Here is an 8,868-nt window from a genome sequence, read left to right as displayed (position 1 = left end):
CCAACGAGATGGATCAGCCAGGTGGCATCATTGATGGACTCGGGTGTGGCAGCAGTAGTGAGGTTGGCCCAGGATCGAACATTGTTTCGTTCTGCTGTGCATAGGGGTCGCTATGAGTCGGTTCCAACTCGATGGCACCTGACAACAACAATCTGGTCATCAAGTTGTTAGTTTTGTTGTTGTTCTTCCTAAGTGCCATTGAGTCAGTTCTAACTCACAGCATCCCTGTATAGAGTTTCCAAAGAGTGATTGGTGAGTTTGAACTGCCAAATTTGCAGTTCAAACCAACCTTGTGGATCAGTTTATCCTAGAGTGCCATATAAGGACTCTAGTTGGTAGTTTAGTACTTAACAATTGGCATCATGCAGGGACTCCAGAAACCAAAGGTGGGGTTTGATATATTAGGAAGACTTTGGATCCTTAAAAAGGGAACAACCCTAATGAAATAAAATACTGTTTCTGAATATACATGGTAAAAGGGAGCTTTTGCCCCAATTTGTAAAATTACATTTTGTTGTTAAAACAGCCTCAGGTGGGACCCTACCCAGAGAAGCAGTGATGCCTGAGATGGAGGCAGAGACGGTGACGTGTAGAGATGGAGCAGCTGGAGACTTTAGACCCAGAGAGGGAGAAAGGCTGTGTTGATGACTGGGGGAGGGGGGTAGTAGGATATACCCTTTGTTTGGTTGAAGATGATGGAGGGGATTGTAACCATGGCAATGAAACAATATACGATAGGATGAATGTAAAACTAATATTCTTCCATGTAAACTATCACATAATTCACAATAAAACATAACATAATAATAATAATAAAGCCTTAGGGTACAAATACAAATGAAATTGGATTCATTAAAATACATAGACACAGCAGAACAGATAATTGAATAATGGAAGTTCAAAAGCAGGAAAAAAATGGAAAACTCCATTCTTCCATCACCGGGGAAGATGAGCTTAAAAGTTTGGATACTATGCCCAAAGCGCACCAAACTAGAATTCTGTGAGAAATAGGAAAATATCCATGAAAACCATACTGCTTTCCTTTCCCAAAATGTTGTTTGGTAATTGAAAACAGGGATTGCTCACTCATCTCAAATGTCATCAGGAAGCAACAGAAAATAATCTCCCTCCTGGTTTTGTGACATCCTGATCATGGGTGCTTCCTACCTCTTCATCCCCTCCTGTAGCTGGTATAGAAGGAGATGTTGTCAATAGAGCTGAACAGGGTCTGAAATTTGGACAGCTGGCCTGCTACTATCATAAAGGAGTAAGGGTGTTTTCTTCATGGTCATAGATGATGGTAGGATCTCTGCTGTGCGTTGAATTGTGACTCAAAAAGATATATTGAAGTACTAACCCCGAGTACCTGTGAGTGTGACCCTTGTTATTGTTGTTGTTATGTGCCATGGAGTCAGTTCCGACTCATAGCAACCCTGTGCAGGGTTTCCAAGGCTGTAAATCTTTACGGGAGCAGAAAGCCTCGTCTTTCTCCCACGGAACAGCTGGTAGTTTCGAACTGCTGACCTTGAGTTCGCAGCCCTATTTGTAACCACTACGCTACCAGAGCTCCTTGAGTATGACCTTATGTGGAAATAATTTATTAACATGAGGACATGTTGGAGTAAGGAGTTTTTAAAAGAGAAAAACAGACACACACATAGACAGATACAGAGATGAAATAGCCATGTGAAGGCAGAAGCAGAGGTTGAATGATTGGGCCATGAACCAAGAAACACCCGAAGCCACCAGAAACTAGAAAACGCAAGGCCCTAATGACACTCCATTGTCAGACTTCTTTTCTTCATAATTGTAAAAGAATAAATGGATGTTGTTCTAAGCTACCCAATTTTTGGTATTTGTTGCAGTTGTTGTGCTGTTAGGTCAATTCCAACCCATAGCGGCCCTGTGAAGGTTTTCTGAGGAGCAGCTGGTGGAGTGGAACCACCAACCTTACAGGTCAAATCGACTTTGCAGTCCAGCACATTAACCCACAGCACCACACCAGGAGTGCCACTTGTTACAGAAGCCACAGGAAACTGATACGCTTCCCAACCTTGGATTCTCTATCATCGCCTCTGGTTCAGCATCGGTTTGAGCTTGTAGGTTGTTTATTTACTGAGGTGTGCAACAGGTTGGTCCCCTTCCCCAGAAAAGGATGAACTAGAGGAAAGTACCCAAAACTAAGTGTAAGTATAAGGACTGAGTCTAAAGACTCAGGAAGCATCATGGCAGAATGCTGAAGATTAGAGAAAGACTTTGGAGGCGACTTCATGTGGCAAGTCTCCTAGAAAGAACCCTCAGGAATGAAATCAAAGTGGCGTTTGAGTAAATGTGATGCTGCTCATTAAGGTGGACAGGTCTCAGATTCTGGAATTCCCAGTCTAGTTATCACAGGACAACTCAGACTGGCTCTGGAAGATTCTGGGAATGCACATTCCGGGTAGTACTGTGGACTGAAATCCCTGGAGGTCCTGTGTATAGTAGACAATGCATGGGGCCAGTCTTGATAAGAGCTTCAAGGCTGAACAGGAAGAAGGACTGTTAATAGATTCATACTTTCATCTTCCTTCACTGGTGCCTAGAGAAAGAAGGTGGGGTGGCCATCTTTCCTGGTGCTTACAATCGAGACTCTAAGATCTTTGTCTTCTCTGTTCTGGCTCTGCATTACCTTCTAGACATTGACCTTTGCCAAACAGGAGGTGATCCTAACCATATCTGGTCCAACCACCAAGTTGAGTCTTTTCTTTTGTAACCTCTTTATTCCTTTCATTGAAATCACTGTTCTCTGCAACCACATCTCTATGTTGCATGCCTCCCAGCCTTGTATTGTGTCTTGTTAGAACACCATAAGAAGAGAGTTAGATGTGTTCGTATGAAGATGGTCAGGGTGTAGATTAATAGAATTTAGAAGAAATGCCCAAAATTGATATTCAAGGCCAGAAAACAAGAGACACTTAGTGCAATAATTTTTATAGAAAATTATTAAACAGAAGAAGAAAGATAATCTTTATCTTTATAAAAATGTGAAGACAGTGTCATTGCAAATTACTCATATGTGCATGTATATTTGCGTGTGTGTATGTTTATATGTATGAATGCATTCAAAACAATTCATCAAAAATATCTTTTAATTCAATTTTATCATAGATTTCTGAAGCCCCTCATTTAGTTTGTTGTTGCCGTCAAGTCAGGTTTGACTCATTGCAACCCTTGTGCAATAGAGTTTAATACTACCTGGTGCTATGGCAGCCTCAGAATTGTTATATTTGAGTTCATTGTTGTAGCCACTGTGCCAATCCATCTCATTGGGGGTCTTGGCTGACCCTCTTCTTCACCAAGTTTGATATCCTTCTTCAGGGACAGGCTCTTCCTAATGACGTGAGCCACAATCTCAACATGCATGCTCCTGGCTGTACTTCTTCCAAGATAGATTTGTTTGCTCTTCTGAAAGTCCATGGTACTTTCAATATTCTTAGCCAACACCAGAATTCAAATGCATCAACTCTCACGCCCTTTCACATGTTTTGAGGTGACTTGGATCAAGGTAATTGAAGTGACTTGGATCAAGCACATCTTAGTTCTCAAAGTGACATTTTTGCTACTTAATACTTTAAAGAGTTCTAGTTCAGCAGTTGCCCAGTGCAAGGCATCCTTTAATTCCCTGATAGCTGCTTCCATGAGACTGGATTGTGGATTCAAGTAAAATGAAATCCTTGACAACTCAATCTCTTCTCCATTTATCAGGACATTGCTTATTGGTCCAATTGTGAAGATATTTGTCTTCTTTGCATTAGGTTGTAATCCATATTGATGGTTGTATTATTTTATCTTAATTAGTAAAGACCTTTTCCCTTTCAGCAAGGAAGTTTATATCATCAGAATATTGCAGGTTGCTAATGAGCTTTCCTCCAATCCTCAGTCCATGTTATTCTTCATATAATCAGCTTCTTAGATGATTTTCCTAGCTTACAGATTGAATAAATATCAGGAAGGGATATGTCCCTAATGCACACTCTTCCTGATGCAGCACTAGAGACTCACTTGCCTATGCCAAGAAGTGATCTCTATTCCTGCCAATTCCAAAGACAAACAATTCACTAGAATGCAAAAACTTTGTAACAATATAATTAATATCACATGGAAGTAAAATTTGGCTGAGATAATGTGGGAATTGTTAGAGTGGTACATCAACAGGAAACTGCCAGAAATTCAAGTTGAATTCAGAAGAGAACATGGAACAAGGAATTCATTGCTGATAGCAGATGAATCTTGGTAAATGAAGAGCATGCCAGAAAGATGTTTATTTGTGTTTAATTGTCTATGCAAAAAGATTCAACTGTGTGGATCACAACAATTTATGGATACCACTGCAAATAATAGGAATTCAAGAACACTTCATTGTGTTCAAGTGGAACCTTAATTTAGATTAAGAGGCATCATTTGAACAAAACAAAGGGTCACTGTATAGTTTCAAAGCAGGGAAGGTGTGAATCAGGGTTGTATCATTTCCTGGTGTGGTGCTGTGGGTTAATGCGCCAAACTGCAAAGCCGTTTGAACTGCAAGGTTGGTGGTTGAAGCTCACCAGCTGTTCCTTGGAAACCCTATACAGGGGCACTTAGCAACAACAACAACATTGAACATGTATGTTAAGCAAATAATCCAAGAAGCTGAACTGTACAAAGAGGAAAGTGACAGGAGTCTTAAAGGAAGACTCATTAACAACCTGAACTATGCAGATGACACAACCTTGCTTGCTTAAAACAAAGAGGAAGTAAAGTACTTATTGTTGAAGATCATATATTACAATCTTTAGTCTTGATTACACTTCTACACAAAGAAGACAAAAATGTTCACAACTGAACCAATAAACAGCATCATGATAAATGAAGAAAAGGCTGATGCTGTCAAGGAGTCACTTTCCTTGAATCCACAAGCAACATACATGGAAGCAGCAGTCAATAAACAAAACAAAACGTGATACTGCGTTGAGCAACTCTTCTCCAAGAAACCTCTTTGAAGTGTGAAAAACAAAGATGTCAATTTGAGGACTAAGGTGTGCTTGGCCCAAACCATAGTATTTTCAATCACTGCTATAGATTCAGCACTTTAAGCCACAAGGTTGGCAATTCAACCCCACTGGCACTTGCAACTCCAACAACAACATATGCATGAGAAAACAGGATGATGAATAAGGAAGAACAAAAGAGAATTGATGCATTTAAATTAAGGTGTTGTTAAAATACTGACTGTGTCATAAATTGAAGAAGCAAGAACAAATCTGTCTTGGAATTACAGCCAGAATGCACACTGGAAGTAAGAGCAGGAAGACTTCATCTCGTGTACTTTTCACATGCTGTTTGGAGGGAAGAGTCCCGTGGGCAGGACATTACGCCTGGTAAAATAGAGGACCAGGGAAAAAAAGGAAGACTCTCCATGTGGTAGATTGACAAAGTGACTTTAAAATGGGCTCAAACATAGTAACCATGGTGAGGATCTATCAGGATTCCTACTGTGGTGCTGCGGGATAATGCACTGGATCGCAAAGTCAATTTGAACTGCAAGGTCAACGGTTCAAACTCACCAGCTGCACCTCACAAACCCTATACAGGATTGCTTTGAGTCAGAACCCACTTGGTGACACTAAATTACAAAAGGACCAATTAGTGTTTCATTCTATTGTACATAGGATCACTATGAGTTGAAAGGGATTCAAGGGTCCCTAAGAACAACAATGGAGCCCTAATATAGCTGTCCAGGTTAATGCACTGGATTGCAAAGTAAGTTTGAACAGCAAGGTAGGCAGTTCAAGCTCACCAGCCACTCCTTGAAAACCCTACAGGGTTTCTATGAGTTGGAACCAACTCTACGGCACTTAACAACAATGACAATGACAACAATATTTCTTGTAAAATGCTCATTCATAGAACTGTACATAATTGTATAAAACCTTTCTATAGTTTATTGGTTATTTAAGTTTATATTATATGAGTACTTTTCTGTACCATTACAAAAGTTTTACTGATTGCAAAATGTTCATTCAGATGACTGCCAAAATGCATAAACATAGCATCCAATTGTTTGGCACTTCAAGCTTGTTTGTGATATGTGAACTTCAGTGAAGATCTTTGTACAGAAATTTCTGATTTAGGTTTATTGTTTAGAATTTGAATCCTACTCTTGGAGCGCTAAGTCTAGATTTACAAATATACTAAAATTCGTAAAACTTTTCAGCAAGTTACTTTCAGAAGCACTCTGTTTGCATGTGTACCTAATGTGCTGCACATGGTATCCTTGCCTGACTATACGTGAAATCAGTAGGGAACTCTACGCCTGTGTCAGTTGCTGGAGTTCTCATCAATGTTTGTCTTAGTTTCCTAGGAATCCCATCACAGAAATACCACGAGTGTATGGCTTTAAAGAACAAGAGTATGCTCTCGCAGTACTGGAGGCTGGAAGCGCCATTGCAGTGTGTTAACCAAGATGAAGATTGTCTCTTTCAGCTTCTACTAACTGCCAGTCAGTCTTGGCATTCCTGAGTTTGTGGAAGCGTCTACCCTGGGTATTTATCTTACCCTTGTGTTTGTTTCTCTTTGTCTGCACCACAATGAAGGGATTAGATTTAGGACCCACCTTAGCCTGCTATGATTTCATTCACATAACTAAAGAAACCCACTATTTCCAACAAGGTCAAGGGTTAGATCTTTGACACATTGCAATCCTAAGTAGTGCTCATATGTCCCTTCTCTTGCATACAGAGTGGTTACACACTGGGCTAAGCCTTGCGCTGCTGACCAAAAGACTAACACATCAAACCCACCAGTCATTCTTCTGGCAAAAGCTGGGCAGTCTCCTTTTTGTAAAATATACAGCTTTGGAAACCCGTCATGACAGCAATGTTCTGTCTTATAGGGTCACTTGTTATTGTTTTGTTAAGTGCCATTGAGTAGGTTCTGATGCATAACAATGCTGTATAGGGTTTCTAAGAAGTGGCTGGTGAGTTAGAACCACCAACCTTGTCATTCAAATCAACCTTGCAGTCCAGTGTGTTATCCCAGAGCACTGCACCAGGACTCCACAGGGTCATTATGAGTCAGAATGAAGTCAATGGCAGTGGATTTTTCTGGCATGGAACTCATATAGAAGCCCAGTACTCTTAACAAAGACAGAAAGAACATTCTCCAAAAGACTGGAAGCACTTGATTATTTCACTCAAATTTGATGCCCCCAAGGAGTTCACACAAGTCATAAAAATTTTCACAGGTACTGTTGACTTCAGGTGTGTCAAACGTCCCATGAACAACCGAAAATCCCTATCCTAATGCCCCTAAGTAAGGGATTCCTCTGTGCTCAGCTGGGAGTTATCAAATTCTTGCAAGGCAACTGATATTTTAATAACAATTTTGCTGTCACATAAAATCCATCTTGGATTATCTGCCTGAAATATTAAATGTATAATTCTACATTATCAACAGTTTACCTTCTCTTAAATCCTAAAAATAATGTATTAAATTTTTGAGAGCTGTTGATTGGCTAAAATCAGTAACATGCAGAAATGACACCAGATTTGGGTTTGAAGCAGTATTAAACTGGCTGCCACAAATTGGTAATGGTAAGCTCCACATGAATTAACTCTCAACCAAGCCAATGATGCTAATTGTTCCAGTGTGGGCCTCAGGGGACCCTCCACCTAAGAGGGACAGGTGAGGGGCCCCAGGGAACACCTGCAGATTTAGCAGAACCCCTCTGTAAGAGAAATGAAGCCGTTTCCGTCCACTTGGTGAAGTCTCTGTTCAGTACAGGGTGCACGGGCGAGATCTTTTTTATTCACTTTTGTTGTAAATCCTGGTTTACATTGGGACTATATTTGCTATACGTTGTTGTTAGTGACTATTGAGTCAGTTTCCAATCATGGAGATGTTATGTATAATGGAACAAAACATTGTCCAGTCTTGTATCACCTTCATCATCTTTCGTCAATCCACCTTACTGAAGATTTTGCACCTGATTCCACATTCTGACAATTCATTTTATCTGTTAATTTGTCAGTGCCTGGCAATATTCTATTGTCTTTCATAAGGCTTCATTCATTAATTTTCTAAAGTAGATCTCCAGGCCTTTCCTCTTAGTCCATCTTACTTTGAAACTCCACACAGAGACCTGTATCATTCGGATGGCATTTGAAATGCCAGAGTCATAGTTTCCAGCAACAGGATAATCAGCACCATATGACAGACTGGCAGACAGCTGATGTACTAAATCCTTGGTGCTCAGTGTCATCAAGTCAGTTCTGACTTATAACAACCCTATATAGGTTTTCAGCAGAGCAGCTGGTGGGTTTGAACCATTGACCCTAAGGTTTGCAGTCCAATTCTTATCCTACAGCGCCACACCTAGAAATAAAAATTCATCATTTCCTGGTTTCCATGGGTGGGAGGGAAGAAAGAGTAAGTAATTTACTGGCTAGAGGCTTGTTGTAGTTAAGTGCCATTGAGTTAGTTCCCACTCGTAGTGACTCTGCATAGGATTTCCAAGGAGCGACTGGTGAGTCTGAACCATCCACGTTACGACTCAAACTACCTTGTGGTCCAGCGCTTATCCTACAGTGCCACACCAGGCTACAAGGTAGACAACTGTTAACTCGAGTGATGGGAAGGGTAATATCCAAGAAGGGGAAGGGAAAGATGGAGTTTGGCAAAACTCTATTCCTTATATATATATAAGGAGCTCTGGTAGCATAGTAGTTACAAATTGGGCTGCCAACCTCAAGGGCAGCAGTTCAAAACTACCAGCTGTTCCATGGGAGAAAAATGAGGCTTTCTGCTCCTGTAAAGATTTACAGTCTCAGAAACCATGTGCAGGGTCAGTAT

The sequence above is a fragment of the Chrysochloris asiatica genome, unplaced genomic scaffold (assembly GCF_000296735.1).
Source record: "Chrysochloris asiatica unplaced genomic scaffold, ChrAsi1.0 scaffold00195, whole genome shotgun sequence".
Taxonomy (NCBI): Eukaryota; Metazoa; Chordata; class Mammalia; order Afrosoricida; family Chrysochloridae; genus Chrysochloris; species Chrysochloris asiatica.
The sequence above is the reverse complement of the archived record's forward strand: the minus strand, read 5'-3'. Positions refer to the sequence as shown.